Genomic DNA, 16,609 nt, shown 5'->3' with positions numbered 1-16,609 from the left:
AAGCCTATTCTACAGTCTGGAGCAGAGCTCCTCTTCTGAGTGGCTCTAATGATAATAACTCTCAAATCTGCCAGTCATTTTTAAGAAGCCAGAAAGAATGGAGAGAGAGTAGGGGCTGCACCAAAAAGTCCCAGGCCAAAAACTACTTTTCACTATAGTACTGTCTATGGTGGCCAGGTGCTCTGGAAGTCCACAATAATCAGATGCATGGGGTTGTGGTTCAGAGGTCCTTTTTCTCCATTGCTGATGCTCCGTATTCAAGAGAAGTGGCCCTTTCATTTTAACAAGTGTATTGTTTCAAGTCCTTTTCAGTTAATAAAGGCAGCATATTTCCTGTTGAGTTCAATGTAACAACAAGCCTATATAATGACTCAGTTTAGCATACATCTGTCTGCAGCTAGTGAGGATCATTAGCAGCAGCTCCTGTTTGATCAAACTCTTCCAGGCCCGCTGCATGGGTCAATGGTAAGTTACTGTATGTAAAGTTTATATACAGAGTATTGTAAGAAATGCAGAAAATTAATTCTGAGAAGGGCCAGTCCCTCTCAAATACAAGATAATCTGGGAACACATTCAAATTCATCATGCGTATTAGTGCATAAATGTTTCACTGAGGCAAGTGCTCAGTCTGATATGAATTTTATTTATAGCCCTGAATGTCTCAAATGATTTTTTCTCTTAAGTACTTGTGTCTTTGCTGTTATATCCGGGGGGAGAAGCCTACATTGCTGCAAAATGTACAATTTCTTGTCTTCTGTACATGTCTTACATTGTATGTAACATATCAGCAATTTCTGATCTTTCATGAAAACCTTTTCTGCAGCTGCTGCTCTCCTTCCTCCTGGCACAAGGACGGCTGCCCAGCTTTCCCCAATACATGGCAGCAACCCAGAGAAAGAAGCAGCCATGAGACAGAAGAGCTGCTGGGAGCTGTGAAATAAGGAATGCTGCTACATGGCTGGCAATCATGGGGATGCCAAAAGCTTTGGTGGTGTAATAAGATCACCGATGATGGACACAGACTGAACATCCAGCCAGCCTTAAAGACCTGTCCAAAAATTGATCCAGGTGGCACTCAATCTGGAAGGAATGTACTTTCTTTTGGGATTTGCCATGATGATTATGATGATATCTTCCAGTGGCCTTCTAGAGTTTGCTAGTTCTTCCTTATGTATACCTCTGAAGATTTCCCAAGACATCAGTCCTGAGCAGGGCTCCTTTTTATTCATGATTCACAAATGTTTATGTAAAGGGCTTTTTTAATTTGCATGAACATACGAGGAATGGCTGTTCTTGGCAAACAAGGTTATTCACTCTTCAGCACTGTTACTGAGATGTTTCACTCATCCAACTGAGATGCACAAATGATACCATGTGATTTAAATGACTACTCACATTCCAAGAATAATGAATAGTGAATAATAAACTAAACAGTTGAAGTCAACAGTTCATGAACACCCTTTAGGCTGAAAACTGGCCAAACTTATAGAGCAGATACTTGCAAATAAACAAAACCTTGTGCAGAAATCAGAACTGGTTCATACAAAATCAGTTCCCCAAAAGGGTTACATGTCAACAATTTATTCACAACCAGCTTTAGTCATAACTTACAAATACTTTCCTAGGTCTGGCAGAAATATTCACTAGTATGTACTGATTGCATACCTCACAAAAACAGAGAGAGACCAGTTTTAAAGTATGGAAGAGAGCTGATCAGAAATTGTTTTGAATTTCTGATGAACAATTGGGGGAGGGGATTTTGGCGACATTTTTCAGGGAAAATATTTCCCGTGCTAATCCTAGATCTCTGTTATATTTTTTTGTAAGGCTGCACTCTGCTGAGGAGCAGAAGACTGTGGAGGAGTCAGGAGGCTCTTGAAAGGCTCAAGGTTGTCAATTTCATGATTGTAACATGGGTCTTAAAGCCCCAGCTCCTTGAGTCATGTGATTATGTGAGAAATCAGTTTTCACATAAAAAGAAAATATGTTTCTAACGCTCATTGTGGCAAAGAAATCTTGGAAATGTGAACCCTAAAGGCTCAGAAAAGAGAAGGCAAAAGAACCTGCAATTTATTAATTTTAAGAACGTGAGATTTTTAAGCCAATCTCATGATTTTGGGGGGGCCTGGATCATGATTTATTTTAATGCTTTGGGGATGGAAATACTAAAGGCTCCCAGTTCAGGGGAGGGTAAAGGCTGAGCAGCAAAAGCCATGCCTTGCTGCACATCCCACAACATGCCTTAACACAACTAGAATAGTCCCTTTCTGCCAGGCATGCAAGCAGCTTATGTCTGTCCATGGCAGGACGGAGAGGAGTCCAAGTGCTCTCTCCCCTCTATAACATACCTGTGTAAGGAGAGCCATAATTTCTACCTTGTATATGGCCTCATCACTATAGTACCTGAATGGCTCACAATTATTAATGACTTTATCTTCAAAACACCCTGGTGAGATAGGGAAGTCGTATGACTTCCATTCAATAGATGGGGAACAGAGGCCTGGAGAGGAAGTCTGTAACAGAACTGAGAACAGCACCCAGATCTCCTGAGTCCAAATCCAGTGCCTCATCCAGAAGGCTTCAACTTAGTCATGGAGGTTGCAGAAATTGTGGAATCCATGACTTCTAGAAACCTCCATGATTTCAGCATGCAGCGGTGGGGAGCTGCATAGTCCCTGCGGCAGCCAGGGGCTGCGGGGAATCCCCACTACCTGAGGCAGCGGAACTCTGAGCCACCGCAGGCAGCAGAGGATACTCTGGAGCTCCCAGCTGCTGTAAGCGGCAGGGAGCCCCACAGCTCCAAGCTGCAGGTGGCAGGGGACCCGGAGCTCCGACTCCCAAGGGGTGGTGGAGTCCCAGAGCTCCAAGCTGGGACCTCCGCAGCTGCCTAGCCACTGCCAGTGGCATAGGGACCCTGCAGCTTCCCATTTTGTCATGGATATTTTTAGTAAAAGTCACCGCCAGATCACGGGCTTCTGCAAATTTTTCTTGATTGCCCGTGTCTTTTACTAAAAATATCCATGACGACATCTTACTCATCTACAAGACCACCATCAGGCTATTCATATATTGTACTTGCTTCTTGCCAATACAGTGACACTTTTTATGTTGCAACTACATTTTCTAAGTGACTCCTGACATTTTGCTATCTGACAGTGTAACAACAGCTGTTTCGGTAACAATAGCTGTTTAGAGGGGAAAACTAATGGGCAGCCAAAAACTCATCAGCATTTAGTGTTCAGTTATCTAGACAGATAAAACATTGGAAAGCATAATTTGGATGTCTATTGTTGTGCGGATACCTGAGTTATGCGTTTATCTGATATTGACTTAACTGGAATAACACTACGTGCAATTCAAGGGGGCTGGATCAGGAGTGTGTGATTCTTATGCAGGTAAGAAGATTGTGCTGTTAAGCAATGCACGCTTATGTGGAGAGTACCGCTCTGTCACATTTAGTCACTGTTGACCAAACATGAATGCAGTTTTAAATGCTTTTCTCTCACAGCGTCAAATAACTTATAACATGGTTTGCCATAAGCCTGAGCGTTTCAAAGACTTCATTAAGGGATGGTCGATAACCTCCCAGGACAGGATGGTCTAGACAGTATTTGGTCCTGCCATGAGGGCAGGGGACTGGACTCGATGACCTCTCGAGGTCCCTTCCAGTCCTAGAGTTTATGAGTCTATGAGGAGTACACACCATTGTTTATTTTTAGGCCTTCATTCCTGGAAAGCTTCCCTGCTCAATGGTATCTCTCTATTCTTACTCTCCATCAGTGCCCTAGATTGTTTCAAACAGGAGACTGGGACAGCAATGGCTTGATAAGCTCTGCTGCTGCTGAGTAGCAAAAAGTGTATCTAAAGACAGAAGGCTTATGTTTGAGTGTTTCACTAAAGATTTGCCCTTTTAACCCTTGAGCAAGGCAGGGAATAAAAACAGCATTTATACTGTATGTGCATGTGTATACATATATTATACATATCTATGTAGACATACACCCTAATGTGCATTCCCCATTTTACTAACACACACAGTTCTGCAAAGAACAAATCCCTCTGCAACCCATCCATTCTAATGCACTGTGACAGAAAGTACTGATGAGAACTGCAACATGCTTATCTATTAATAAATGTCTGAAATATTCAATAATGTATGTGCAGCCATGCTACTTCTGTGAGCCTTGTTCTGTTAGAGGCAGAAGCAAATCCATCAGGGCAAGCAGCTTAGTAAGCAAACTGGAAAACTACAGAGGTGCTCCGGCTTTATTCCCAGGGCTGGGGAAGGCATGTGACTAGGCAAAGTTTTCTCAGTGGTGTGTGCATAAAATTAAACATTTCATCCTCTCCTTCTGCGGCTCCCACTGTCCTACAGAAAGGTTATTCCGCCCCAGCTGAGCTTCTTCATGTTTCTAACAGGGAAGGGCTTATTCAACATGCAGCATCAATGCCGGTGGAGGTCTGGAGAGTATGTCATCAGGACGAGGGCAAAAAGGCAGAAAACTGAAGAGCTTCAGCCAGGCAAATTTAAGGCTGCTATGTGCTCAGTTTCCTTTCATGCTGAGCCACTATTCATTCCAATTTGCTACTATACTCCCAAAAAATAAGGTTATAATATATCTGGGGTTTCCCAGACATTGCCTCTCTTTTGAGCCTCTTTTCTCTGTCCAGGCAGATTTTTCAAACAACAGGAAATGTCTGGGGTTTTGCAGAATAGACAAGCTGCAGCTCAGAAAGAGTCCCAATTAGTCTGCTTCCTGATTGGCCCCTTCCCTGCATCTGATTGGTCCATTCCCCTGCAGCCACAGCTCCCAGATCTCACCCACTCAGGCCCCAGTTCCCATCCCTGGGGAGGGGGTACCACAGGGGAGGCACTGACTGATGGCTGTCGCTGCGTCCTGGGCTTGCGCCAACTGTCCTGTCACTGTGACAGAGAGTGACATTGCCTCCCACCTCCAGTGAATACCCCTGCCACACGTACCCCCTCTAGTACCCCCTACTGTACTCTGTTCCAACTCCCCCTTCCTCCCTCCCGCTCCCCCTTCTCCGGAAGTGTCCTCTTTTTGGGAACTTAAAATACGGTAACCCTACCAAAAAAGAATGCATCCCTGTACTCTCCAGGATACCAGAAGCATTGTGGCACCAGTGGCTGAGTGTGTAACCTCTGTAGCACACTCAGTAAGCACTCTTAAGTCTCCTTGGTACTTCTCTCTCCCCACACTGATACTTCTCTTATATACTGAATCAGTGCATGTCATGGTAGTTGTAGAGTTTGCCTTACCTTCTTCAACAGGTCACTGTATTGCTCCTACTTTTATTATGAAGTAGGGTGTGGTTGACTGTGATATTGCTCTCAGAACCCTGATTTTATAAGCCATCACCCATGGGCAGGCTTTGCAGAATTCATGTGACTTTTCTGCTTGCCTTGATTAATACTCAGTTTCAGGATCTCATGATAAAACCATCCATATTTCCCACCAGACTATTTTTAGTAAACAATTTTATGCACGTTTTTATGATAGGTCTAATGATATTTCTGCAAAAGCTTCAATCACTGCCTCCTGCCAATTCTCTTACCCAAGACATTAATCTCTCTTGCATATTTATTTGCCTTCCGAAGGGCAATTTTCAGTAATTCTCTTCTGAGTCTGACCCCAGCACCCACTCTTCAGGAACAAACAAACATTCTGCTAATGCATCAGAGCAGAATGCATCGACAGCCATACTCATGACACAAGCAGCCTCTCCACACAGAGATCAGAACTGGGGACCTTCTGAGCCTTGCCAATGCACACTGGGAAGATAACACCTGACAGAACTCTGCTGCCTTGGCACACATGGAGATAAGAACCTGATGAACGTTCTTTGTATAGCAAATATATTCTCATTCTGTTTGAAGTCTTCACAACTTCCTGATATCACCATCTAGGAGCAAAGGGATAGCTGAGTCTCCATGTTCATTCAGTCCTGGGCTTCTCTGCTGACATCACCATTGAAAGTGCCTACTTAATACTACTTGTGCTGATTGTACTGTGAGGTGGACATCTGGCCATTAGAAACCAGACTGAGACCACCAACTCATTTAACAACAGGGCAATGGAGAGCCATCAGATGGTCACAGTTTTTGTTCACGACTGATCTGGATTGGATTAAAACTGGTGTCCTAGGAAAGTCCCTATATCCCATTACAAATCTCGTTAGTCAACCAGTCCCCAGATTTGCTTGTTGTGACCATCACAGTCCAGACACCCCAAGGGGAGATCGGCGGGGTTGAACCACACGGAATAAGCAGTTGAATCTACTGATTACATACAATATTATTGTGCTATAAAGTACATTGAGTAAGGTCTTTTATGACCACTTGTAATGTTTTGAACTTGATGGTCATCATGAAAGATGTGTGCAGTCTGTGGTTATGAATTTATGCATTTGTGTATATATAAAACTGTGCTCATAATTCATACTGCAACATTCAGCTCCACCTCACAACGGGACAGTGGGCAGCCAGGCAGGGAGGGTCTGCACCTCCCCAGCCAGATGAGTCTAGCTCAAAGCACCTAGCACTGTATAGCCCAGGAAGAGACAAATAAGAGATAATGGGAAAGCTCTGAGACATCCCAGCTAGAATTTCCTCGTCCTAAATAACCATGAGTCGCCATACCAGGAGTGAACAGAAAAAAGGGGGAGGAAAAAGCCCCTTACGAGGAGGCTTGAAATAGAAGCTTTTGTTCAGAACTTAAGAACAGTCTCAAAGACGGAGGGGCTGTTTGTAAATGCTAGATCCCTCATATGGCATGGGGGCACTCTAGGAAACCGTTCAAAGGTAGAATGTAGAAGTATAAAGCCTGAAGTTGTGTCCTTATGTGTATTATCTGTGTAACTTGTATGCATTTGCCTTTCCAAACTATTCCATCTTTGAATCTGTGATTTTTCTATTATATCCATTTTTGGTTTACTTTTACCCCCAGCGGGTCTCTGCTTGGAGTGGGTGTGCCAAAGTGAACTGATAACTGGTGGCTGTTTTCACACCTTTGGGGGTGACAAAGCAGAGGGGAAAAGTCCAAGTGTCTGGTAGTTAAGAGTTTGGGAAGGGCCGATTTGGAGAGACTCTGGACTGGAAGGGCCGTTGCTGTCAACCTATAAGGAATAATTAAGGTGGTGGAAGCTCGGGTGAGACCTTCGTGCTTGTGTGCTAGCTGCTGGTGTCAGGGTTCTGAGCCATAGCAGCACGGTATTAAGGCACGCCAAGGTTACAGGACAGGTGGTGACAGAACCCCTTATTAGTTTGGGCGATCCCCAAAGCATCACACTTGCCACGAGTAATGATGGTGCCACAATTCTGGCAAGGAAAGACAGAGAGCAGGAGAAATGTTAAATAAATATGAATAATAAAAATAAAGAACAAAGTGTGTAGGCCACACGTTTCCCTAGCAGAATGCCATGAGGGATGCATCTTTGATAATGTTTTCCCCATCACTATCTTTAATTACTCCTGACATCTCATTTATCATACGTGAGCTCCAGAGAAAGAACATACAGAGACAAAACATTTGCTGTCTGACCTCAAGGAATACAAGTGCCCTTAATTTTATGAGGAAGAATCTTCACAATATGGGCAAAACTTCAAGAGCATCTAGGGATTTGAAAAAAAGAATTTGGACCCTCAGTCCCTTGGCTAGAAGCAGCATGAACATTCCCTTTGGGGGAAATGAGAGCTTTGCCTTTCTCTTCAGCGAGGCCCCTCTGACACTGAGTACTGGCACTGAGGGGCTCCAAAAGAGGACTTTGTCCAAGCCTGCACAATCAGAGATGTTTACTTGGCATGAAACCTGAGGGTAGAGAAAGAGGAGCAAATTTAGGGGAAGGAGGCGGCAGCGGGGGGGGGGGAAGGAACAGAAAAATTACAGGGATCCCCTCTATAAAAATAAAATTATATAAACCCACATTCTTTCCTTATTTACACTAGTGTAACCCCAAATGGCCTTCAATGAGCTTGCATGGATAAGCCAGTAACTGAGGGCAGATACTGGCCTCAAAAAAGAAAACAATACTGTAACACTTGTACAGGAATGCACTAACATGCCTCTCTTCACTTGCATTAAAGCAGCATTAAGGATGAGAAATCAAGCACACAAAAGTCAGGAAATTCAAAAAAGGAGAGGGGCCAGATTCTGATTCCATTTACACCAGATATTTTCAGAACTATTCCACTGATTTCAATGGAAAACATGGCCACTTAAATATGCCCAGCAAGTGCCACCCACTTCTAGGACTTACATGACTGCCCACCGGGCCTCATCCCCACTAACTGGTTTCCAACAACACAACTAACCTGCTTTCCTTGCAGATGGATTTTCCACTTGGATCTATTGGCACATACATGACCCCTGTCACCATAGAATCTGAGCACTTTGCAATCTTTAATGCATACAGATCCTCATAACTGAGGTAAGGCAGTGCTATTCGTTCCCTTTTATAGAGTGGCATCAACAGCACAGAGAGGCTAAAGCCCAGATCCTCAATGGCATTTTAGGTTCCCACTCTCACTGATTTCAATGGGAGATGGGTGCCTGAACACTGTTGAGTCTCTGGACCAAATGACTTGCCCAACCTCACATAAGAAGCCTGTGGCAGAGCGGGGGCTTGAACCCAGGTCTCTCATGTAGAACCAAGCAAACAGCTTTTTTGATTTGTTGGCAATTCCAAAAAAATAAAAAACCCTTTTTGAAGACAAAAATGTTTCATTTAGACATTACCAAAATGTTTTGACTTTTTCAATCTAGTCTAAACTATTCTCATGCGGCATGAATTCGTGAATAGTTTCAATAGCTTTAAAACTGCATTTTTAGCCTATTTGCCTCCAAATTTTCCCCCAGCTCTACTCTCTCCCAAGTCCTACGCTACAGCCATGACCATTAGACTATCTTTCCACTCTGCAAATCTGCACTGGTAGAAGCTCATAAGGACCCTGGAGTGAATCAGACACTAGATATACAGAGCAGCAAAGAATCCTGTGGCACCTTATAGACTAACAGACGTTTTGGAGCATGAGCTTTCGTGGGTGAATACCCACTTCCTCAGATGCATGTAATGGAAATTTCCAGGGGCAGGTATATATATGCTAGCAAGCAAGCTAGAGATAACGAGGTCAGTTCAATCAGGGAGGATGAGGCCCTGTTCTAGCAGTTGAGGTGTGAAAACCAAGAGAGGAGAAACTGCTTCTGTAATTGGCAAGCCATTCACAGTCTTTGTGAACTGAAGCTCATCTGCAAATTTGACACCATCAGCTCAGGACTGAACAAAGACTGTGAATGGCTTGCCAATTACAGAAGCAGTTTCTCCTCTCTTGGTTTTCACACCTCAACTGCTAGAACAGGGCCTCATCCTCCCTGATTGAACTGACCTCGTTATCTCTAGCTTGCTTGCTAGCACACATATATATACCTGCCCCTGGATATTTCCATTACATGCATCTGAGGAAGTGGGTATTCACCCACGAAAGCTCATGCTCCAAAACGTCTGTTAGTCTATAAGGTGCCACAGGATTCTTTGCTGCTTTTACAGATCCAGACTAACACGGCTACCCTCTGATACTAGATATACAGAGTATGTGTATGAAAAACACAAACCCTTAAGTTTTCCCAAGCTGAGGCACTTAGAAAAACAAGGAGCTTAAAAAAAAAAAAGTCTTTCTGTAGAACAATGACAATCACCCAAGTGTTAAAAGTAAAAGCAAAAATAAAGCTTCCTATTTTACTCTTTTTTCCCCCACCTGTCCTTTCAGTGCTCTTGGCTGGCTGCACTGAACTCTGTTTAACTGCTAGTTTAGGTAGATAGCAACATTTTCTTTCAGTTGTATTTAGTAAATATTATGCATATTTTAACTACTCCCAAGCACAGCAAGAGAAGATAAAGTCAATCATCTCTTTTTTCCTTTAAAAAACAGTGAGTCAAATTCTCCTTAGTTATAATGGTCAACCCCACCGACTTTAATGGGTTTGCCTGGGTGTAACTGAGAGTAAACTTTGGGTCAGTATGTGCCATCTCTACCATACTTGTTAAACCTCTTCCAGGTAGCAGGCAACGGATACCTTTTAGTGACCCAGCAAAAGAGCTAGAAATGCATTCATTTTGGGCCCCAACGCTCCCTTTTCAGGTGTCCTTTCTGACCCAACAGGTTGCACATTATAAATTATTTGCTTAGATTTTAAGCTCCTTGGTGCAGAGACCATCTTTTTGTTATACATTTGTACAACAACTTTCACAGTGGGGTCCTGGTCCACGATTTAGGCTTCCAGGTGCTACCACAATACAAATAAATAAAAACAATAAATAGGTCCAAATAAAGGTACAGTACCTTGTGATCCTTATTTACCTTTAGGCTATTTCCCCTTTATTATGGCTGAATATAATTTTGGTGCACACAGTTCGTAGGATAGGGTAACAGCCTATCCCAATATTCCTTAAGAGGAGACGACCTTCCCTTTCATAGAAGGTTACCTAGAATATGGCCACCACAGAGCCATTCGAAGGGTAGCGCTTAGCAAGAAGGAATGTAATGCTATGGCCATTTAACTTGTGAGGTTTCACTTGTTGAAACCATATCAAACACTAGGCAGGGGAGTTTAATTCACTGTCCTTGGTTTTATAAGTGAAGAGATTTCACCCTGAAAATATTTTTTCCTTTTTATATATTTTCCAAAACACATATACATGAAATATATTTAGGGACAGAATCTGGTTGGCCCAGGAAGGTTGTGCAACAGTGGGGAGAGATAGCACCAGAAGCCTTCCCCTCTCTACTATCTGCCCCCTCCTCTGTGCAAGAACCTCCCATACAGTTCTTGTACTTCCAGCACACAAAGACCAAGAGAAGCAGCGTTAGATGCCTCAAAGGCATCAGGATAAAGGCAAGATCATGGCCTCTTACCCTTCCGCACTTGCATGAGCTGTGCTGACATGGGGAGCATGCGTTGCATAACATCAAAAGGCATCACAGATCCCAGTTAGATATGTGCCCACTCTTTGTACCCAGAACCATTTTGCCTGAATCAGTCTTGACACCTCTGGGATCTATCACTCGTTCAGAGCTTCTCTGTACCCTTGATGGCTTAAAATATGGTCCAGTAAGTCTCAGTAACTGTAGATAGTTCTTTCAGGCATTTTAAATATTAGGACAATTGAAACAGTTGTCTTGATTTTCTATAGAAGGAGCTAAATTGTGGCTGTAAAGTCTCAGCCTACAGGTGGCAAATTTGTGGTTGACTATCATCAAAGGTGCCCTTCTGAGATGGTTCTGATCTGGAACACTGAATGTAACCCCTCCTCCCCAAACAACATTCTAACTATTCGTGAAAATTAATAAAATTAAGCAGCAGGAAAACACACACTGTAAAATACACAGGAAAAAATCTATACAGAGTTTTAAAAAAAGGATACTCAGGAAAGAAAAAGGAAAGAGAAGAACAAAAACAAAGGAGACACAGTAATTTAAATTACTTAATAGCAAGTATGATTCTAAAATGCTGCCATTAAATAGAAACCAATGTCTGACTTTTATACTTCAGACGATGCCAAGAGAAATAGCGTACCACAGGAGAATGGTTTCTTCGGTGAACCAGCAGTGTTAGCAGGAAGCATAGAAGACCAATGTCTCTTTGCATGAAGATACCCTGCCATTGTAGGTGAAGTGAAATTAGGGTGACCAGATGTCCCAATTTTATAGGGACAGTCCCAATTTTTGGTCTTTTTCTTATATAGGCTCCTATTACTCCCCACCCCGTTCCAACTTTTCACATTTGCTGTCTGGTCACCTAAGTGGAATCAAAATGCTTTGAAACTATTGTTTTTGCCAAGTTGTTGCTCACTGTTTGTATTTATTTTTTGCGTGTATCTAATAGGAAATAAGCAAATGTACTTGGGTCTCTGCTCTTCCGATGGCTCCAGGCCCTGTTTCTCTCACTTATTCCCTGATTTTCCCAGTCTTAGTTTACCACTGAAGTGGTTTTTTTTAGACACATGCGCAAGCAAATCAACTGAACTGTTCTACTCAACTCTTCCATCCCCTTCCCCCAGACCTTCTAAGTGCTACCATGATCAGTAAATTGGAGTGATCCCCCTTCCTCATTCTTTCCTTAAGATATTTGCAGCTGACACTTTAAGTGAATGAATTCGCTTTGTTACATGACAGAGCCAAGAACCGCACATAATTCTGTGGAGAGCCTTTGATCTCTCCAAGTATTGAAAACAACTTATTTCGGGTCCTGGCATACTAGTGACAACCATGGAGAGATCAAATACAAATGCTGGCATAAACAAGGAACAGGGGAACAAATTAGTCTTTCCTGAACCAGAGGCTGTGAAAGAAACTCAGCAAGGTCATTGCTGTGTGAGAACTCTTTAGCTTTATCGGACTACCAATAGATAATGAGGCAACAGTCTTCACAGAGAACTTTATATTGTTATTATAGTACAAAGACCATGGCTAAGCAAGACAGCCTGGAATAGGTGACATCTAACTTGAAAGATGAAGCATGGTCTTAGATACTGTACAAACAAGATCAGAAATGTCCAAAAAGAAGAAACAAGACCAAGGGGCAAATCTTTGATGTCCTTCCTTAGGCACAGCTCTGATTGACTTCAGTGAAAACTTTGCCCGAATACAGATGTCAGGTTTGGCTCTAATTTGATCCCCGCCACTTTACTGCATTCCCTGCCCTGTCGCTGTTTATTTAAAAGTAGCATTTGGGAAAAAAAAGAAGTGCTGTAAGAAGTGTCAGACTGCTCTAGAAACTCAAATCCTTTGTCTGCTGAGCAGCTAACACACAGACAACACCCATCAATATGCCTCAACCCCTCTAGGGGTGTGTGACAGTCACTCCATGTCTATTTGATTGCAGCCTGCCAACTCAGGGGGCAACTAGTGTCAACAGATTTTTATAATAAGAACATTGGTAAGATGGAAACTGCCCCCCAAGTAATTTCATACAAACACATCAATTCTCAGGCATCTGCTCAACTATGTAGTGCCAAAACGTGCTAGGAGAGTTACAGAGACTATGAAAATAAGTTCCTACAACAGATCTTAAAATCTGAAAACAATCAGAAGCACAGAAGTTGGACTGCAATCAATAGCAAAGGGGTCAAGAGGATGATGTTTAACACATGCTGTTTTTTCTGTCATTTTTGTTAGTTATGTTTTGTACAAGAGGCAGCGTAACTCAGGAGTGGCAGCAGGTCCAGCAAATCGGGCACTGGACTTGGACTCAGCAGAGGGAGGTTCTATTCCTAGTTCTGCCGCTGACCTGCTCTGTGACTTTGGGCCTATCACGTCGCCTCTTTGTGCTAGTTTCTCCTCTCACCTTTTGTCTCTCTTTTCTATTTAAATCCTAAATTCCCTAGGGCAGAGCCAGAGCCTGTCTCTGGCTCTGTTTGTACAGTGCCAGGTGCAATGGGGCTCCCAATCTCAGGCGAGGCGTCCAGGTGCCACTCCAATACAAAAAGTAGTAGTTTGGGATTTGATAATATTTTCTATCAGGTCATAGTAAAGTTTGGTTACTCCCAAACTTGACTGGATTTCAAACCTTATAGGGAGGCGCTGGTTCATATTCCCCGAGCTACCTATGTGAAGGTGGCATTTTCGATGTATAGACCCTAGCAGCATAATGCACTAAAGCATCTCTGCCAATTACAAAAATTGTTTGAAGTCAATGGACTGAATAAATAATGGATAGAGTATCATTTACAAAAGAGATCTGCCATGCTCAATAAACAAAGACGACAACTTTCAGATGAATTTATTTTCATAAAAAACAAAACACCCTCTCCACAATTAACAGGTGTCCAGTGACTAGTGGCCTTCTGTGTAATCAAGTTTTTAGTGCTCAATTTAAACCTCAGCTAATTCTGACTTCCTTGGCTGATAACTTTATCTTCACATACATTTGAAGGAGAAAGTACTGATTTTTGTGTGGATGGCAGCATATCTCCTTACACCAGTGGGGATGAGGACATTGTTGGTGGGGAGTTGGTTAGACAAAACTAATGCCTAAGTTTTTGTCATTTGCAAATTTAACACACACATTTTATCCAGAAATAAGATTATTTGTGGTGGGTTTTTTTAGGATTACACAGTTGTAGTAACACAGAATAAAATGGATTTTTTTAGAAAATTATTTTAGTGCAGACAGTAACATCACCTGAATCTGAAACTTGGGATTAATTTACCCCTTTTTTCTCTCCATCATCACTCCTCTAATTCTTTTTGTCTTGGAAACATTTCCTTAAGAGAACAGGCACAATTTCTACTTGGGATGAAGGGAAATGTCTTACACATGAGCTATCTTGTCAATATTGAGCATAAGTCTGCCTTCTCTGTAAACACCTTCCTACCCACCTTTGGGATGGAAAAATACTACCAAACGTCAGCCTTCAGGAAAATCTCTCTGCTTAGAGATCCCACCAGTAGAACAGAGAGAAACATTCCTAGAAACTCTCACAGAACAATAGAATAGCTTTCAAGCCTCTTGTCTCTAAGGTCCTGATCCTACTTCCACTGACTGAAGCTCATGGCACCATTCCCACTATTTCAATTTGGCACAAGATTGGGAGAAATTTCAGCCTTTGCTAAAAATGGGATGACTGAAGGATACTCAAACGTGTGCCTGTGGCTCTCCCTCCACAGTGCCGGGCTTGCCAGGGGACTCTCAACGAGCAAAGGAACAGTTCATTCCCAGAAACAATGCCTCTAAAAAATGGTATTTCAAGTAATGATGTCCAAAGCACTGCACAATGTTGACTGGAATGATATCAACATGACAGCTCCAGGGTAGGAAGCTCAGACAGGAAATCTGTTCAGCATATCCACAAGTTACTGAAGTTGGATGTGTGCACAGGACTGAACCTGCTCAACCCCCCTCTCCCCCCGCCCTGCTCCCCCCGTTAACTCCTGATGCTGCAGACATTTGGGGGTATATTTTTTATCTTTACTAATTAGAACCAATTGAAGCTTCTAGACACATGTACATTTTTACACTATACAATAACAACATCCTAATGATTCCTCCAACCCTATATAAATAAAATGTATCTCCTCCTTCAACCAAGTTACCCAGTCAGCCCACTTACCCTGGGAAAGCCTGAGAGTGTATGTCTACAAGGCACTGTAAACCTAGGTCTGTGGGATCCGGGCTAATGGACTCAAGGTTTCCAAGCCTGTGCATGAGTGTCCACATTGCCTTGTGTCATAAACAGATAGCTAAGGGTTAATGTCTCTTTCACCTGAAACACCTGACCAGAGAACCAATCAGGAAACCGGATTTTTTCAACTTTGGGTGGAGGGAATTGTGTGTCTGAGTCTTTTGTCTGTCTGCCTGCTTCCTCTGAGCTTTGGAGAAGTAGTTCTGTTTTCTAGTCTTCTGTTTCTAAGTGTAAGGACAAAGAGATCAGATAGTAAGTTCTATGGTTTCTTTTCTTTGGTATTTGCATGAATATAAGTGCTGGAGTGCTTTGATTTGTATTCTTTTTGAATAAGGCTGTTTATTCAATATTCTTTTAAGCAATTGACCCTGTGTTGTATCATCTTAATACAGAGAGAACATTTGTATTTTTTCTTTCTTTTTTATATAAAGCTTTCTTTTAAGACCTGTTGGAGTTTTTCTTTACTTCAGGGAAATTAAGTCTGTACTCACCAGGGAATTGGTGGGAGGAAGAAATCAAGGGGAGAGCTGTGTGTTGGATTGCTAGCCTGATTTTGCATTCCCTCTGGGGGGAATAGGAAAGTACTTTTTGTTTCCAGAATTGGGAACAGAGAGGGGGGAGTCTCTGTGTAGTTTCACAGAGCTTGTGTCTGTGTATCTCTCCAGGAGCACCTGGAGGGGGGAAGGGAAAAAGGATTATTTCCCTTTGTTGTGAGACTCAAGGGATTTGGGTCTTGGGGTCCCCAGGGAAGGTTTTTCAGTGGGACCAGAGTGCCCCAAAACACTCTAATTTTTTGGGTGGTGGCAGCAGGTACCAGGTCCAAGCTGGTGACTAAGCTTGGAGGTTTTCATGCTAACCCCCATATTTTGGACGCTAAGGTCCAGATCTGGGAATAAGGTTATAACACCTTGTAAACCTGGATTTGCAGTTGCTGGACCTGAATCTCACAGCATGCTAATGCGTCCAAACTGCACTATGCAGACCTTCTGACTCAGGTTTGTGGCTTGACCTGTGTCGGTACTGCAAAATGACAGGGCTTAGACCCAAGTCATACCAGGACTTGGACTCTGACCCACCCTCCTAGCAAGGTCCTAAGACCAAGGTCGTGAGTGCTTGCTGATCCAAGTCAGACTGATTTGTGTATGGATGGAAGGGGGGCTTGGCTCAAACCTGAGTCAGAGCCTGGGCTTAGTGTGCAGTGTAGACATACCTAGAGAGGCCTTGAAAATTGCAAGAAAGTAAACAACTCCCTACTGTGTTGGACTAAGAGATTGGTGTCATAGGGAGGGCGCTCCAGAGTTAAAGACCCTTCACTGAGAACACTCCCACTGCCTGCCCCCTCCTACTTAACATGAAGGTATAGGTCCTCTCGCCTAGAACTGCATTATAGGGTACTACTGAAGTATATTGC

The 16,609-nt window shown here is 42.9% G+C and overlaps 1 protein-coding gene and 1 long non-coding RNA gene across 5 annotated transcripts in view; one reads left to right on the top strand and one right to left on the bottom strand.

Moving 5' to 3' along the window:
- LOC115656875 overlaps positions 1 to 4,073 on the top strand; it is a 56,519-nt gene extending 52,446 nt beyond the window's left edge. Inside the window, exon 3 of the long non-coding RNA XR_004001773.1 lies at positions 824 to 4,073. This is a non-coding gene — a long non-coding RNA (uncharacterized LOC115656875). The remainder of the gene's footprint in view (positions 1 to 823) is intronic.
- Positions 1 to 16,609, bottom strand: part of NHS (NHS actin remodeling regulator) — a 358,314-nt gene that overhangs the window by 43,409 nt on the left and 298,296 nt on the right. The gene's annotated exons all lie outside the window — the stretch shown is intronic.

This window comes from Gopherus evgoodei, chromosome 1, assembly GCF_007399415.2.
Source record: "Gopherus evgoodei ecotype Sinaloan lineage chromosome 1, rGopEvg1_v1.p, whole genome shotgun sequence".
Classification (NCBI taxonomy): Eukaryota; Metazoa; Chordata; order Testudines; family Testudinidae; genus Gopherus; species Gopherus evgoodei.
Note: the sequence above shows the minus strand (reverse complement) of the source record. Positions and strands in the feature narration are given on the sequence as shown.